Below are 18530 nucleotides of genomic sequence, written 5' to 3'. Positions count from 1 at the left end.
CAGTCCCAAATCAAACCAAATCTGCCGAACCATCAGGTGGAAAAACTGCTTTAATTGCGACTAGATGTTTGACTTGGGAAAACACTTGCTTGGATCCCCAACTCTGTAAATCTCAGTCCGTTTCCCACTCCTCCTCTGCCTTTCTCCCACTCTGTAACTCAGCTGGTTTCACTTAGAGAACATGGAGAGAGCGGGTCACGGGGTCGTACCATGACCTCATCAAATTAGCCCCAACCGAGTGAGGTGTTTAGCACGAGTTAAAACAAGTAATCTGAAGGGCATTAAATGCAAATGCGACGGCCATATGCCCACTTCAAAAGCAATAGCTTCCATTTCWCCCMYACACACACACACACACACACACACACAAACTATCCAAGGGTCTCACGTAGTGGGGGGGCCGTTAAGATGACAATGAGTTTCTGTCAAGCTGACCAGGTGCAACACATTTCGAGCGACGGTGGGGCTGTTTGATATCTGCAGGGAGAACGCTGCGGACCGTGAGTCCGAATGGCTCTTTGAAAGCAGATATCTCCCACACGTATGCATTATCTGCATCAAATCCCTTCCCAGCCTGACCTCAAACTCCGAGTATGGAAATAAAGGAGGAGATGCTTTTAGAGGTTATCCAGGAGTTTGCAGCACAGGGAGGGGAGGAGGGGGACGTCAGAGTAATACTTCATAAACGCTCCGCCATGTGCTCCTGTTAGTGAGAGTGAGGGCCCGGTCAGGCTGTGGAGATTACGGGCGAAGACTGATTTTGCCCCCTCGGGCGCTGGCCAGGCTGGGAACATGTGGCAGCTCATATGTGCTAATAAGCACCTGTGGAGAGGGAGGAGGAGGAGGAGAAGGAGGAAGGAGGAAAACCCCTGCAGGGCTTGACAGCCGTGCCACCTGCACAGACCTCCACTGTGCCTCTGACTCAGGCAGGAAAACCTGACAAACATAACGAGCAACCAGGCGAAGCAACCAGAACGTTACAAATCCTCACCTCCACCTGGCTGCAGATCTAAAAAACCTTAAAAAATGTGGCCTTTAGTGCTGAGGGGTTTAGAAAATATAAGGTTTTAATCTGAGTATTAATAGTAGAATAATAGTGTAAAGTATTTCTGGTTTAGTTCTAGTGCCAATATTTTAGTTCACTTGAAATGAGACAAAACTAACTTACAAGTAACTTTTCAGCAAAGTGATTCATTAATGTTGATAAAAAAGAACTAGTTCTATTGGCAGATTATAAGACATTTTTTCCGTGTTATAAGGGAAATAATCTGCCAATAAAACTGGAACTTTTTCATCTATGCTGAGGAATCGTTCACCTAAAAAAGCTTTTATATTTTGCTGAAAAGTTACTTGTAAGTTAGTTTTGTCTTATTTCAAATGTACTGAAATATTTCCACCAGAAACTAGATAAAATGGGATTTTGTGTTTTTGCAGTGTAGAAATAAATGTTCTTTAGCTATTGAAGTTCAATACTAAAAAGCTCAGTCTTAGTTTCGTCTGACCCAGCGGTGTCCAAAGTGTGGCTCAGGGGCCGTTTGCGGCCCTTGAAATGACTTCTTGTGAACCAATTTCAAGAACATTACAACACTGAAAAACAAGAACAGGTGATCCAACTTAAATAAAACTGAGTTAATTTGTAACAAGTCATCAACTTGTCATGTTAAACAAGTATAAAGTAAGTTTGACAATTAAATTTGATTACATGCAACAAATTAATGTCAATTTTTGTAAGTCAGAGCTCAAATTTCTTGTCTGCGCTGGCGTTTGATGCATGAGGCATTTTTTATTTTTAAAGCAAGATTTTGACAAATTTAAATTTTCTTCAAATAGGAAATGTTATGTACAACATAAAACATCTGTATTTGAACAACCACATCGTTTTTATTTTATTCTAACGTCATAAAAAGTAGGAACACAAACAACCAGTGACTTTTATTCAATACTAAACTTTGCTCACCCGTTTATTCATTTGGCTGTTTTCTGAGTGACCCGTCTTCTGTGCATGTTGTTTTTCCTTTTAAAGTTTTTAATATTTAATCAAAACCTGACAAACAAAGCAAGGAACCAGGAGAAGCAACCAGAAACTGACATTTCCTCGCCTCCTCCTGATGCTTCACCGTTTACTGAATGTACTGAAAATAAAAGTTCTGCAACTGAAGGAAAACTTTAAGATTCTTTCTAGATTTTTTTGATTTGTTTAATTTCTTACTGATAAATTCAAACCACAGGATTTCCTGTGGAGTTTTCAAAAAATGCACCAAAAGCAGAAGGGAGAACAAGTCAAGTTTATTTGTTTAGCACATTTCAACACCGAGGCAGTTTGACGTGTTAACAGGTTTAGGCTTGATTTGTAGGAGCTCAGTGTTTCAGCTGTTTTTCAGTTTGTTTGTTTGCATTTTGTTCCAGATTTGTGGTGCATAGAAGCTGAATGCTGTTTCTCCAGGTTTGGTTCTGGTTCTGGATGTAGAACAGAACCAGAACCTGAGCGGTCTGGAAGATTGATCCAACAACAGCAGATCTTTAATCCGCTCAGTGATTTATAAGCTAACAACAGGAGTTTAAAGTCTGTTCTCTGAGCTACAGGGAGCCGGTGTAGAGACTGTAGAACTGGTGTTATGTTCTCCATCTTCTTGTTTTTAGTCAGGACTCCTGCAGCAGCTTCTGGATCAGCTGCAGCTGGAGGATTGATTTGTTAGGCCGACCTGTGAAGATACTGTTGCAGTAATTAATGATAAACGCATGAATGAGTTTCTCTACATCTCCCATTAGGACATTAGTCCTTCAATCCTGGAAATATTCTCCAGGTTCTTCAGGTCTGCTCTAATACTTTGTTGTATTTTTGGTGCAAACATTTACAATTACAAATGAAAAGTTTTGAAGAGAATTTGAGCAAAAACATGAAAGTAAAGAAGAGAAAATTCAGGAAAATTAAAAATGGATGTAGAGTTCAGTGTTCATGGATTTTTCTGTGGTACATGACTCCAAATTGTTCGCAGAAAATTCACCTGTTTGATTTATTCGTCAAGAATATCTAAAATGTTCGAAAGAAAATGCATTTTGGGAAGCTGAAATCCCAAAGCGATGCCACTTAATCAAAGCAGCCAATCCCGAACCACCATTTATTTTCCTTGCTGCTGATTGGCTGAACCACCAAGAGCAGAAATGAGGAAGATAGTGGCTGTTAGCTTATTTTGTAGTGATAAGACAGTTTATATTTTAAATTACAGAATAGCAAAACAAGAAGGAAATCTGATTGTATGGATCTATGTTGGATTTTACTGAAAGTCTGGGCAGCAGCTTGAACCTACATCACTAAAAATAGAAAAAGGCTAAATGTAAGAGCAGCTGGTCAAGTCAAGGGAATTTAAATAAAACTGTCTGAATGAGTTAAAGATCTGCAATGTTTTTGGTGCAAAAACCCAAACAGTAATTAGGAGCGATGTAATATAGTTCCTTAAGTACACTAACCAAACGAATTAAACTCTCAGCGACGCAAAACAGCTTCTGAAATGTGTCATAAGTAACACATTGAGGCGTGCAGAGACTCGCATCAACGTCTCACTTGTTCTGGTTTGATAGTGTGTGTGTGTGTGTGTGTGTGTGTGTGTGTGTGTGTGTGTGTGTGTGTGTGTGTGTGTGTGTGTGTGTGTGTGTGTGTGTGTGTAGGTGTGTGTAGCCTCATCGAAAATGGCACACAGCTGCTTATGAGGAACGCTGGAGTAAAAAGAAGACATTGTGGGGAAACGTTTTCCTGTCAGGAAAACTTGTCTGAGCTGCAAACGTATTAAAATAAACACGAGAAGTAATGACTTCACGAGGTTCTTGTGACCGCCGGTTGTCCTCAACAATAATCACAAACATTTTTTACTACAAATTATCATAAAAACTGTTTATATCTTTCCATCACAGCCAAAATCCACATGAGCAGCTTAGTTGTTTTTCCAGTTTGAGGAGCTCTAAGCGTGTATTTGCTGATATTACTGGACGTTCTAGTCTGCTATAAATGGGTTCTTCATATGCTCTGTCAGTGCAGCACATGTTTGTATGTGTGAGAAATCGGTAAATACCGACGTGTCGACTTAAAGAATCGACAGTCGGAGCCTTGCTTTGAGTGAGCTCAGTAAACCACATTAAAACCTGCCACTATTTAGAAAATATGCATGTCTGTAATCTTTATAAATCTGCTTCAAGCCATGAGTGATGCACGTATGCATTTTTCAACGGCTAAACACAGAGAGTTAATCAGCCTGCGGTGATTTACGGCATTTCATATTTTTCACATCTGGAGTCCATATAAACAGGAATATTTAAAGGAGCACTTTGCTGCTCTCCGCATACTTCACTGACAATCGGACCGTCTCACCGCAGAGAGCATCCGTGGTGCTAACCGGGCACCTCTGGTGAAGATTTAAAAAGCCTGAAAAAATGTAGCTCTTATTGCTAACGGATATAAAAATGACAATTGGCTTGATGGATAAAAACACATTGCATTACATAAAACACAATTGAACTAACAAAATCAAATGGTACCAGTTGAAGTCCAGGTAACACTTAGCAAACACCACGTTTACGTTTGTGATGGTAGGACTGATTTTACAGGAACGCTGCAAAATCAATATTTTTGTCTAGTTTCTATTACCAATATGTTACACTTGAAGTAAGACAAAACAAACTCACAAACAACTTTTCAGCAAGATATAAGAGCTTGTTTTTAGTTAATTATGTAACATTTATGAAAAAGCCCTTTAACGTTGGAAAAATTTGTTGTTATAAGTGAAATAATCTGCCAATGGAATAAGAACATTTTTATTAATATTAAGAAATCATTTACTTAAAGCAAACTCATATTTTGTGCTGAAAAGTTACTTTTGTCTAATTTCAAGTGTACTAAGATATTTACACTAGAAACTGGACCAAAACACTTGGTAAGATTTTGTGTTTTTACAACGTAGATGTATTTTTAAATGGTTATTAAAACTTGGCTACCTTAAGATGCTAACGCTACTGAAGTTTTCTAACAGTGAGTTTTTTCTGTTACTATTTTAAATTTAACCGATAAACCTGGATTCTTGTTCTTTTGATTCAGTTTGAGTCATTTTAAAGTTTTAATAATCACTAAAACTGTGGACGTGGACAAGTTTAGGATGATTCAAGGGCCTAGTTTTTTTTTTATTCGCTCAAGGTACCGCGCTGTGTTGCACCCGGACGATTATTCGTGTTGCGCAGTGCTCTCATTTCCCCCAACGAGCTAACGTGGATGGAGGGAAAGAAACGCCGCCAAAAAAAGGCAAAAAGCGTCAAAATTTTGGATTTTTGACGTGAATTCTTGTTCTTTTGATTCAGTTTGAGTCATTTTAAAGTTTTAATAATCACTCAAACTGTGGACGTGGACAAGTTTAGGAGGATTCAAGGGCCTCGTTTTTTTTTAATTCGCTCAAGGTACCGCGCTGTGTTGCACCCGGACGATTATTCGTGTTGCGCAGTGCTCTCATTTCCGCCAACGAGCTGTTGACGAATGCTAAGCGCTGTTAGCAGCTAAGGAGCAAAACGTGGATGGAGGGAAAGAAACGCCGCCAAAAAGAGGCAAAAAGCGTCAAAAATTTTGGAATAATTTTCAACTAAATAGAAAAAATTAACACAGCTCAGTGCGTGGAGTATAAAACTGAAATCGCGTCCTGGATGCTGCGACACCTCAACCGGAAACCCACTACGTGCTTCCAGCTCGTTAACGGCTGATAACAGGTGACGTTTTTCTTATTAAATGTTTTTGTGATTGTTAATACAGAATTTGATGTACTTGCCAATAAAGAAGAGTTAAAAATTAAACTATACTTAACTATGTTTAGTTTGTGACTTAACGTGAAGTGTTATATAGGCAGTGTTTATTAATGCTTTAATTTTTTAAAAACGTAATGTGAAATGTTTTATGTCTGGTTTTTGTGCTTTAGAAACGTTTTTCACACTTCAGATTTGAGACTAAAAGAATCGTTTTGCATTTTGTTTTCTATTTTTCATTTGAATTTTCTCGTTTATATATTTCTTTTACTAGCTAATACAGAATATTTTATTAAATTACTCAATAAATTGAGAATAATCAATAGATTACTCAATTATTAAAATACTTTGTTGTGATTTTTGTGTTACTATTTTCAGATTAAAGTAGATCAACACAAATCTGCCTTACTTTGTTGACATGTTCTCTTGTTTTTCTGAAGAAGGCCATTTAAAAAATTGGCCATATTTATTCCCCCTGGAAAAAAATCAATAAATATTCAATAAATTTAAAAAAATGTTTGTTGCACTTATCTTAAAGGGAATGTTATGAATCCAAATAAGTGTCGGTAAATATTTAAATCTTAACACGTGATTACTTCCCCTGCCATTTAAATAACTTAGATTTTTCTAATCATCTCAGAGCAGGATTATGCTGCTGCATTTGTTTTAATTTTATTTTACACATCTGTACCAGCGGAGCTAAGAAGAAGACAGGAGGGCTGCAGTCTGTAACTTCACGCTAACTTTACCCAAACACTTGAAATGACTCTCAGCTCCTCAGGCAGTTTTAGATGCTCAACACAGGCAAGTGGATAAAATATTTATATTAATTTCTTTTCAAAATTAGAATCATTTAAACTTTTATCCAGACTCTACGACATCGTTAATCAAAATTATCCTGCGCATAACTGTGCCAATTCGTATTTTTAAAAGTTTGTTGAGACTCTGGTAATAAAATTTCCAATTTAAATTTTAATTGAACAACAGAACATTTGCGTTTTGAAGCTGATATTAATTTTCAATGTGGTTTGAGAAAATGAGTCTTTGTCAGCACAAGAGTTATCAAGCACATTATAAGATACAGCGCGTTTCAGCGAGCGTTTCGGCTGCGCAGCTCTGTGCAGAAACATTACAAATGTACACACACTTCATTAATGAAATGGATTCACATCATCAGCAAATTATACAGTTTAGTTCTTCAGCGCGATTCCTTTTTAGGGAACCGTGAACTTAGCAACTTATCTAATAATTCATATTCCCTGCTAACCCTGTGTCTTCTGCGAGCGGATGCTGACTTTGTCTACCGGTTCACGCCGCCTCTGCGTTCTGCACCTGAGAGATACCGAAGCAATTAACTGCATGAACAAATGTTACCTTTAAACAGACGTGAGGAGGAAACATTAGGTGTGTTTTCCACCGGTTTGCCCTCATGGACAGAAAGTCGAGTTGATGGGAATAATTTGCGACCTTAGATCATTTACTTTCATCTTAGTCTGACAACGAATGAGAAGTTTACACTGCAAAAACACAAAATACTACCAAGTATTTTAGTTCCTAAGGCAAACATGTATTTTACTTGAAATACAACAATTAATTTACAAGTTACTTTTCAGAAAGATATAGGAGCTGGTTTTAAGTCAGTAATTCCCTAATATTGATGAAAACATATTAGTTTCACTGGCAGATTATTTCACGTATAACAAGACATTTTTCCTATAAGTTAAATAATCTACTAGAGAAAGTATTTTATATCAATATTAAGGGATTATTGACATTAAACAGTCCCCTATATATTGCTGCTAAGTTTGTTTTGTCATATTTTAAGTGAACCAACATATTTGCCTTAGAAACTAAACTAAAATACTTGGTAAGATTTTGTGTTTTTTGTCTAGTTTTTTGTGCAAATACTTTTATTACACGTAAAATACAACAAAACAAACTAAAAAGTACAAGATCTAGGAAGACATGTCTTGCTATATCTGTAGCCGGATATGAGCTTGTTCTGAGTAATTAGCTCCTTAATATTGATAAAAACAACTGGCAGATTATTTCACTTATAATAAGACAACGTCCCCATATTTTAAGTAAAATGGAACTAGAATGTTTTCATTAACATTTAGAAATGTTAAGCTCCTTACGTTAGTTCACTTAAAATACAATAAAACTAAGATATTTGCAGTAGAAACCAGACAAAAATACTTGTTAAGATTTTGTGTTTTTGCAGTGAATTTGCTGAAAAAGACCCAACAAAAGATAACCGGTCCTGTTGTGTTGCAGTGGGAGCTGCAGCGTTGACGCTGTGGATTGTATCTGCAGTTCGCTTCAGATGAAAATAATCCCCTCTCCCAGACCCGCCGGCTTTTGCCCCTTGAAGGAGCACAAGTCTTTGATAAGGACGACATGTTTTAGACGAGTGGCCCCCCATCCTCCTCCAGCTCCTTCCTAAACTCCTAATAAATAGCTTCAAACATAAGAGATCCCAAATCAGCTCTTTGAGCGAAAAGGAAGCATTGCAAGAGCATGAGATCAACCCCTGGATTATTCTTCCCCCGGCTGAAAAGCAGCGCTCTCCAGCCCTCGCCCGGCTATAATACCCATTGGTTGCCACAAGGAACGCTATTCGGATTAAGTGGTGCCCCTTTCATGCAAGCAACAAGTGACAAAGGGGGAGATTGGGCAACTAACCTGCTGTTTAGATAAATAAAGGTACTCTATCAGCTCTAATAATTGCTAACCCCCTCTCCTTTCGGCCCATTGTCCGCTGACAAGTGCTGCTTGGCCTCCGTCTAATTGCTGACAGATTTGATTTTTCAGCGACAGCGGGGGATCTGTTTGTGGCCTCGCATTCCCCGTCCCCCTCCAACGCCACCTATTCTGTCCCGTCCTTTTTCTAAAAAAATAAAATAAATCCTCCTTTTTCTTCTGTCTGAACTTCTAAGCGATTAGAAGTTTTTGGTTACTTTTAATGACGTTTCCAGCCGGCATCTGATTCTCACACTGATGGCGACTTTGAGTAAAAACACAAAAATTAAAGAGAGAGAATCTGGTTGTTTTGAACAGAAACACAGAAATGGTTTCTGTATAACTCAAAAATATTCAATAAGCTGAGTTTTGTTGTAGTTTTTACGATTGGCAGGATGTTGTTCTTAATTTGCTCGTTTATTCTTAACTTATTATTAACGTCACTGTGTAATTAGTCATTTTGGCTCCAGGCACCGCCTGCATGTCAGGAGTCGTTTATAAAGTTACACAATCAGTAATTTTGGTTGTTTAGCCAAATAATAAGAGAAGAAAGTCAGGGCTCATTTTTAAAAGTCATATTTTCACCATTTTATTCATTTAGCTAAATGCAAGTTAACTTGCCAGGAACCGGAAGTAGACTATCAAAATAAAAGCTGGGTCTCTACTCAAACTCCTGCTTGTGATTTGGCACATTCATTCAGATTCAAAGGTAAATTTAATCTGAAATGCTGTAGAAACTATGAAAAGTTCAAAGTGAGTCAGTTGTGTTTGGTTGTCCACTTCATGTAATCAGCAAAGGAATCTGCATATTAGCTAAATATTTACAGAGTTAAATATTTAATGAGGCAAAATGTTTGCTAGATAAATATTTAGTTTGTGACTAAAGTAGCAAGCTGAATATTTATCTTGCTTACTAAATATTTATTTTGGAGCTAAATTAGGAAGCTAAATATTTAGCTTGATAACCTGGTATTTATTTTTCAAGCTAAATTAGCAAGTTAAGTATATAACTGACTAAATATTGAGCTTGAAACTGCAATATTTATAAATGAACAAATAATGTAATGAAAATGTAACTTTGAAAAATGAACCCCCATTATTTCCCCTAAATAATCCAAATCATTGATACATTTTTTGTTTTGCTGCTTTTCAAACGGCATCTCATACCTGTTTTTTTTTTAATCTAAGAGAGAAATATTTCCAAACAGTCGAGATATTTTCTTTTCTTATTTTCTTCTTCACATCTAGGTTTTTTCTGGCATCTCAAACAAAAAACTTTTACCAAGACGAACGATACGATGAAGATTTAAAAACTGTTCTGCTGAGCTAACTTTAGCAGAAAAGACATAAAGGTTGAAAAGACGTCCAGGTGTTGTACGATGAGCTGAAGAAAGTCATCTAATTCTTGTCACGTCACTGTCCAATTTGGCTAAATGTATTAACTTTCCATTTCTATGGACTTTGCATTCTGCCTTATTTATGGGAACAACTAGCATCTCACGAAGTAGCTGTGAGAGGTGGCTGTATGTTGTGCATCTTTGATTTTAAAACGTCCCACACCCTCTTTACCAATGTCATTCCAGATATAAAAAGAAAATTTTTATATCTGGCGGTTGTGGTGAACTAAACCTAAAATTCAACATCATTTAAGCTAAACTTGGATGGGAAATTTGAACTGAAAAGGTCAAAGAGCCGTAATCGCCACATGTTTCCAGGAAGTGGTTGTGAAAATAAAAAAATCCAACATCATAGATCAGTTCAAGTCTGAGTTTTTTTTTTTAAAGACGAGCAAATTCACATATTCATAAAACAGAACATGAATAAAACTGATCGTAAATGAGTGTCTTTCAGCTTTTTACACACATCTGGTAACCAGAACATCAAAATATGTGCTCAAATTATATATGGCTGTTATTAAAAAGCGAAGGGTAAATATGAAAGAAGCGAAGCCTGACAGAGAGAAAGGAGTTTCACAGTTTTTGTTAAAGGAAGCCGCTTTTTTTCTGAGGTTATTACTCCGTCCAGCCACTGTAATTATAAAACTACACATACTTTCTGGATAGTAAACAAACGATCATTACGACGTTGAGTGGAAACCGTGCATTCATTAAGGGAATTCGCTTAAAGGATAAATTTAAAAGGATTTTCTCTTTTATTTTAGTTTTAAATGGCTGTGTAACCTTGTTCCTTTTGCCTCAGCGACACATTTTTTTTTTCCCCAAACAGAAAGTGTTGTTTCTTGGGTTGACGGCCTTCGCTGCTCTCCTCTGGCCTGCAGGCTGCATGTAATGAGCGCTGGCAGTACCCCAAAGGACAGCTAGAGGGCTCACTCCAAAACAGCCTCCACAATCAACCTCCAAACACTTAAAAAAGCTAATTATCCCAGGAACAAAACTGCACTTCTGCCTTTTTCTTTTTGCCTTTCACTTAACACAATTAGTCATAAATTTCCTGAGTTTCTAAATCTACACAGGCTCCCTTTTCTGTGCGCAATTATTCATAGTTTCATGTTTGTATCACATTCAAGTTTCAAAGCAAACATATTTTCTGTGCTGGTGTCTGTGTTAATCATCCCACCCACACATTTCATGGATTAGTCATTCACATTGCATGAAACATGAACCGGAGTGCAGCTCTGCCAACTATATGCATACATATTATCCAGAATATTTCTATTGGGGAGTTTGAAAGGGTTAGGTAGGCACTATATATACACAGAGAGGAAGAGAGAGAGAATCAATGACTCCTAATCCATTCAACTACAGGCTCAGATAATTATGCATTTCATAAATGATTAGCAAAATACAGGAATATTTAATCCTGCTTTGCATTGATGTGCTTTAAACAACGCTTAGGTACAGCAGAGCACACAAGCAGCAAATTGGCCTTTCTGCTGGAAAATGGCATATTTGTGGCAAAAGCCGCGTTTGAATGTGACCTTTTTCACAAGCATTAGAGCAGTTTTAAACGCATTTGTAATTGAAAATGGGGAACTATTTGCAAATAGATGGAAGGCTTAGAATGTACAGCATCCACATCCAAATCAATTAATTTTGGAGCGTTCAGCTGCTTTCAGGCGAAGCTCAATGAAAGCCTGGTGGCTCTTCGTTCACCTGACAGAGATGCTAACAAGCCACTTCATTCAAGTCAGAACCTTAAGGAGCTTGTCAAATCCAAGTCAGACATCTTTGACAGCAAGCCCAAGTCTCATTTCGCATTTTTGAGAGGAAAGTAAGTCCTAATCTTTGTGGGTCAAATTCAAAACGGGAACAAGTTTTTGTTTTTGAGGGGCTTGTCCAAGTCTCAAGACCTGGAGAAGAAAAACCAAGTATAAATTTTTTTAAGGATATAGTCCAAGGGTGCATTCACACCAGCCCAGAATTAGTTTTGAATCAGGCTCTAATTTGTTTGTCTAGAAAGTCCGATTCGTTTGGGAGGTGAGAATGCAAATTTGAATTCCAAAACGGACTAAAAAAGCTAACTTTGATCCGCCTAAAAACCTTGGTCTCGATCTGGTTGAAGTGAACTCTTGCACGGTTGGAAACATATCTGAATGCAACATGACTAGAAACGGCAGGAAGTGGACTAAAGCGGAGGGCGTTATGGGTCAATACAACCATAACAAACACGTGTTTCCACCCTTAGAGGAGAAAATGCCTCGTGGCGTGAAGAGGAGATAAAGGCCCTCATACAAATATGGTCAGAAGAAAATCTCACAGCTACTTGTAACCACTCACAAAAATGAGGTTTTCAAGCTAATTAGCATGAAAATGGAGGCTCTGGGATTCCCTCGTACTGTTGCACAGTGTCACACTAAGGTAAAAAGACTTCGCCATCAAAGCATGTCAAGTATTTTGATGCAAAAGACAAGTGGAAGTTCAGGAGACGCGAAGGACAAGTTTCCTTATGATGAACTAGATGCTGTTCTTGGCACTCGACCCAGGAGCAGCCAGCAACCCGTAGTGGAGCCCTACCAAAAAGAGCCTCCGCTCTGCCGCCTTCAGAGGGTTTGTGTCGATTCCTTCAGTAGTTCTTGGAACAGCGCCACCACAGGCGACGGGGGAACAGGTTTTTCAGTTAGTTTGAGTCATTTGACACAATGTGGTGTGAATGCAAACCACAGTCCTGAAAATGTAACAACTGTTGCAACTTTGATCCCCAATCGAACCGAGTCTACCGGACTATAAGGTGTGAAAACACCCTAAGGCTACGTTCACACTGCAACCTGAAGTGACCCAGTTTTTTTTTTTTTTTTTTGTGGTTTTTCTCACTTCCAAATATATGCGACTTGTATGCAATCTCTGGAAGTGTCCCGCAGGTAGAGGGCACAGTAACTTCACACATAGAGAGCATGCTCAGTGTTTTGGCAACCATCATATAGAAGAAGAAGAAATACTTAGTGTTTGTGCAAGTAAACATGGATGCCAACAGTGGAGCATAGTTATGATTTTTAAGTTATTATCCAACTGGAGCCAGCACATTAACAACCTAATCCTCATTATCGTCCGCCATGTTGGCTGTTTTTCTTCCTGCTTGTGTGTATCAGGACGCAGAATAGTGACGTTTGTTGAGTGTCAATGACGTTCAGGTCGGATGAATGCGACTCAGGTCACATCTGAGAGGATCTCCTTTGTACCGGATATCAAAATGGCCGTGGTCGCATGGGAAAATATCAGATCTTTGTGGTTCAGAGTGTCATGAAAAGATCATTAAGGGAAGTTTTTATTAAGGAAATAAAAACCAAATTGGGTCACTTCAGGTTGCAGTGTGAATGTAGCCTAAGTCAAGCCCCAAACGCTGCCCCCTGGTTCAAATGTGAACGCTAAGCAGACCAGCATATTCTTACTTCAAACTCAAAGAGACAGAGCCAGTTGTTTATTGGTCCAAAACATCAGCTTTCTGTTTACAAGATGAAAGCACCTTCAATAAAAATGGATTAAATTATAAGTAATAATGTCAATCCTTGTTAGTTTAAGAGTTCTCCTCAGTTTGTGGTGTGAGGGTAGCAGTGTTTCGCACAGCATCATTGATGTTTCTCTTTCATTTCTCTCATTGTGTTAACAAGACGTGGCTTGTGAATTAAAAGAGAGCTTTTAAATCAGCCCCACCTCTCAGCCTGTACATGAACACATCGGTACAGTACCAGGAAAGGTCAGGGGCCTCAAGCTGCCAATCAGAAATGTCAGCTCCGCTTAATGTCATCAAAGTAACCTTTTGTGGTTGAAATGACACAAAAATGAGAATTCTTCAGCATTTCCCTGTCAGAGACCTTGACCTTTGATGTAACATTGTACAATGTGACAATCATCACTACCCCATCACCCAAAGCATGAAGAATACGGCCAAATATATAGAGTCACATTCGATCAATTGGAACGCTCAGATTTAAAGTACATTTTGGAAGTAACTAACCAGGTATGAAACAAACTATAAGCCCACTTTTCTCTATTAAAATGTGTTAATTAGTCTGCTGTATTTAGTAATTGCATTTATGCCAATCCTAACCAATCCTAGTCTTCTTAACCATAACAAACCAAAACATAGCTCACACCTTGCCTCTAAACCTGACCTCTGACCCTAAGCAAGAGAGTCCTCTGTATTAGGATTGGACTTTGGTTCCAGTAAGTCCCAGATGGGTCTTCAGAAGGTTAGTAAATATGACAGGAATGGTCTAAAAAAGGAAAGCTAAACAAGCACACACAAGTTGGTATTTCTACCAATATTAGGACTTGTATTGACTAAACCAGCATTTTGCCAGCCTGGACCAATATTGGTCTATTTCTAACAAGATTAAATCAAAATATAAGTCACACTTTAACCACGACTCCTAACTGTAAACAACGGGATTCAATATGGCAGAAATGGTCCAAAATAGGAAAGCTAAACAAGCACACACAATGGGTACATAGTGGGATTTGTGTTTATTAAAGCAGACATTTTCTCTAACCTTAACCAATACTAGTCTATTCCTAAGCCTAACTTTAACCAAAACTTACTTCACACCACACCTCTAATGGTGAAAATGGACTTAAAACAACATTATCATTTATTGAAAAAACTTCTGTTACAGTTTATCATCCAGCAAAATTTAGCAAAGATTTTCTTCTTCAAGCTGCTCAAAATGTTAATGTCTACATGTTCATTTTAAACTTTAAATTAATAAATAAAAATAAAAGCCTAACTGTTTTTGCGAGTGGATGTAAACATCTGGAAGCTAAATGGAGTGTAGACTGCAGGGGGCCAGCAGTGTGTGCTGAGGAAGACCATGAGGAAGACCATGAGGAAGACGACTCAAACTCCCGTTTTCAGAACGCAGAAGCAGTAACCAGTTTGTTTCTGGAGCAGATTCCTTTCCTGTCCCAGTGAAATGTTCTGCTTTCTGACGGCAGATCACGGCTGCCATCGCCTCGCCTGACAAATCATCCGCGGTGCAATCTGCGAAACGCGTCGCGGCTCCTCCCATCGTCCTGACCTTTCCCACGCCGAGCACAAAGGTCATCTGTTTAGGCATTTACTTCCCAAAGATGGTGAGATGTGATCTTTTCTTTCTCGACCTTCTTGACATGACGCTTCCAACATTTTGATTTTTAAAACATAATTTTGCATCTTTTGGTGATATTGTCCATCATCTGGATTCTTATTGCAAAAATAAACACCTGTTAGCTTGTTTTTGCAAATATATTTCCTATTTTTAATCTGAATTTAGTGAATAGAAGCTGCAGTTTTTATCTTTCATGTTTGAACAATATGTGGGTATCTACTCATATTTTATTCAGTAAATAATGATGAAAGCTCAAACGTCTGGTATGTTTAAATAAAGTGAAAAAGTAATAAACACATTTTTTATGCATTTTTTGTTTGAAAAACGGTAATATGAAACTCTGAAGATATTTTAAAAATATTATGATAGTGGCCAACATAATCTCTCTGAAAATAAAAACAAATTCACACAGAAGTCCGGCACATTTTTATTTATTGTAATACATGAAACTGATTGAATTTTAATCTTGGAAAAAGATTTAGACAACAGAAGTAATAAAAAACAATACTTAATGAGTTTCTATTATAAAAACAGGAAAAGTTATCTAAATAAATCCATTTTTTTTAGGTTTTCTTCTTTATTCATCGTCCTCTCTGCCCAGTTAAGATCATATTTAACGCGGGACAGCACATTTTGTCACAGATTTATCCATATTTATGGAAAACAAATATGGCACATAAACATGTGTGGAAAATATCTCCACTTAAGCGGAGATTCCTTTAAAAATATGCAGACTGCACGGCTGTGTAGGATGATCATGCTTGTAGAATCTGGTAATAAGACGACGGCTTTCTGCTGGGAGGACTGAGGAATGTTAAACACAACGATGCAACCCACACACTTTCCTCTATATCTAAGGAAAAACTCCTCTGTTTTCTGCTGTTTTTCATGCCCTTGATGTTCAATATGTGTTCCTTACGATGCTGTAAATTTATCAGTGTGACACTTATGATGTTGTGCAAATGGGAGCGCGTTATATATCCTGTCTTCATAGGAAAAGACAAAAGACCTTTTCGTCATTACTTTATAGCACACTAAAGTGTAAAACGCAGTTGCCTTTTTTTCGTTTTTTTTTGTCAGTATAGCAGCTTGGTTTGCTAAATCAATTTGCTCATATTTTGATGTTTTCAGCTAAGAAAATGCAAATGCAGCGTTTTAACGCATCCGACAACCTGTTTGCCTGCAGTGGCCTAACCTCTGTTCTGCCGCTCATTCAGAGCTGAGAGGTTTCTGTTCCTCTCTGTGAGCATGCTCTTGTCATTAGCATGCCTCTGAACTTTGCCTCACGATGTCTGTCCTGAACGTTTCGGGTGAATTATTTCATCCTGTAAGGAGATGACTGCAGGGCATTCACATGGAGGGGCTTCCTCTGGTCTGGGGGAAGCGCACTGCACACTGGTTATGGTGGACACCTGAAAGACATTTTAAATACAAACAAAACAACAGAAACAACAAATAAAATGAATTATGAAGACTCTGTAAACAAAAAAGGGCTAGTTGAGACCAAAGCGCCAGGCTGAAGACTTTAGTCGTCCAGATTTTGGTAGAAAGAAAGAAACGATAAATCATGCAAAAGGAAATTATTCTTTTAATTTATGATGCGATTAAATGACAGGCCTGTTATTTGCAAATGTGTTGTTGTTTGCGCAGGAGGCTCCACTTCTGCTTTTCAAAGATGTGCAGTTGTATAATTGTGCATTTGTTTGCAGCCATTTTTACGTGCCAGTGTAAACGTTCAGTTTTGAGGGCGTGGCCAGCAGGATTTATTTGGATTTAAAGTGACAAGACGCTTTAAAACAGTGGAAAATGTAATGAATATGTTTTGGATAGGCCATAGACCTAACGTGTTCAAGGAAGCATAACAAATTCAAGGTCACCTTTAAAATATTACGTGGTGCCTTGTAAAAGAATGCAGTCCAGCACAAACTCATATGAAACTCTGATTTAGAGAAAAATCCAGGGGTTTCATGTATAAAAAAATCTATAGGAATCTGAAAAGTGTGGCTGCATTTGTTTTCAGGCTTGTTAAATAAAATGAAGTTCAAACACTCTGCTCATCTTCCAGTAAATAGTAGCTGTACCAGGTGGTGCATAGCTAAAGGACTTCAAACCTGCAAAGGCAGAAATAATCTGGATTTCACCGATTCATAAATAAAATGAAACATGGTGGTGGCAGCATTATGCTGTGGAGATTGTTTTCCTCTCCAGTGATTGGGGAGCTGGCCAGAGTTCCTGGAAAGATGATTTGGGTTGAATACAAGGAAGAAAACCTTGTTTATCAACTCTAAACATGCCTGTATTACACTGGCCTAGTCAAAGTCCAGACATAAATCCAATTGAAAAAATTAGATTTTTGCTCAATTTTGCAAAAAAGAAGAGGCTAAAATCTTAGCCAACAAACTACTGACCTAACGATGATAAATGACACATTTCCAGCTAGGCCCGGATTCAATAATCAATAAATCAATTCATTTCATGATAAGTTTTAAAAAAAGCTTAATTCCTATTTGCATATTTACTTTTTCTCTCTTTTCTCTCTTTCTACCAAAAACTGGATGCTGAACGTTTGCAGTCTGTTGCTTTGATCTCCACTGGCTCTTATTTTGAAGGGAAACTTTGGTTTTAATTTACAGAGACTTGATAATTAATTTTATCTGCTGTTTATGTTTTATTTATTTTGGATATTTAAAATGTTCATTGGAATTTAAAGTTTATCAAAATGTGGGAATGTGAAAGCAGCAATATTATCGTTTATCTCAATATCTTGATGAATTTATCTTCCAGTAAATTCATCATCACGATTAGTGGCCTAACTCAAGTAACGTGACGTTTGTAGCCCATGAATATATCTCTGTGTGCTCACTGTGACTCTCATCATCTTGGCTTCACTGCAAAAACACAAAATCTCACCAAGTATTTCTCGTCAAGTTTCTACTGCAAATATCTTAATACACTTGAAATAAGATAAAATTAACTTAAAAGTAACTTTTCAGCAGCATATAGGAGATTGTTTTATGTCAATGATTAATTATGATTGCTAAAAAGTATTAATTCTAATGGCTTATTTCACTTATCAAATGGGTAAAATGGAACTAGAATTCATTTTCATCAATATTAAGAAATTATTGATATAAAACAAGCTCCTGTTTTTTCAGAAAAGTTGCTTGTCAGTTGGTTTTGTCTAATTTCAGGCGACCAAGATATTCGCAGTAGAAACTAGATAAATACTGGGTAAGATTGCGTGTTTTTGCAGTGTTCACAATCCTGTCAAAAAATGCAGTTATCCCTTTGTCTCGTGCACTTTTTTCTTCCACTCAACTTTCCCGAAGCAACTATTTCAGTTCTTATCCTCATATTTGCAAAAATATATATTTTTAATCGGAAAACAAAACACACAAGCAGAAAGCTGCTGCAGGGTTGTGTGTGTGTGTGTGTGTGTGTGTGTGTGTGCGTGTGTGTGTGTGTGTGTGTG

The 18530-nt window shown here is 37.7% G+C and overlaps 1 protein-coding gene across 2 annotated transcripts in view; it reads left to right on the top strand.

Annotated features, from left to right (window-relative positions):
• The first annotated feature begins 5113 nt into the window (after nt 1-5113).
• Nucleotides 5114-18530, top strand: part of rab11fip2 (RAB11 family interacting protein 2 (class I)) — a 35311-nt gene continuing 21894 nt past the window's right edge. Inside the window, exon 1 of one of the 2 annotated variants that reach the window (XM_008430041.2) lies at nt 5114-5742. The gene's annotated coding sequence lies outside the window, so the exon portion shown is untranslated. The remainder of the gene's footprint in view (nt 5743-18530) is intronic. The other variant, XM_008430040.2, reaches the window with a different exon arrangement.

Source organism: Poecilia reticulata, linkage group LG15 (assembly GCF_000633615.1).
Source record: "Poecilia reticulata strain Guanapo linkage group LG15, Guppy_female_1.0+MT, whole genome shotgun sequence".
NCBI classification, from domain to species: Eukaryota; Metazoa; Chordata; class Actinopteri; order Cyprinodontiformes; family Poeciliidae; genus Poecilia; species Poecilia reticulata.
This window is presented reverse-complemented; position numbering and strand designations above follow the sequence as displayed.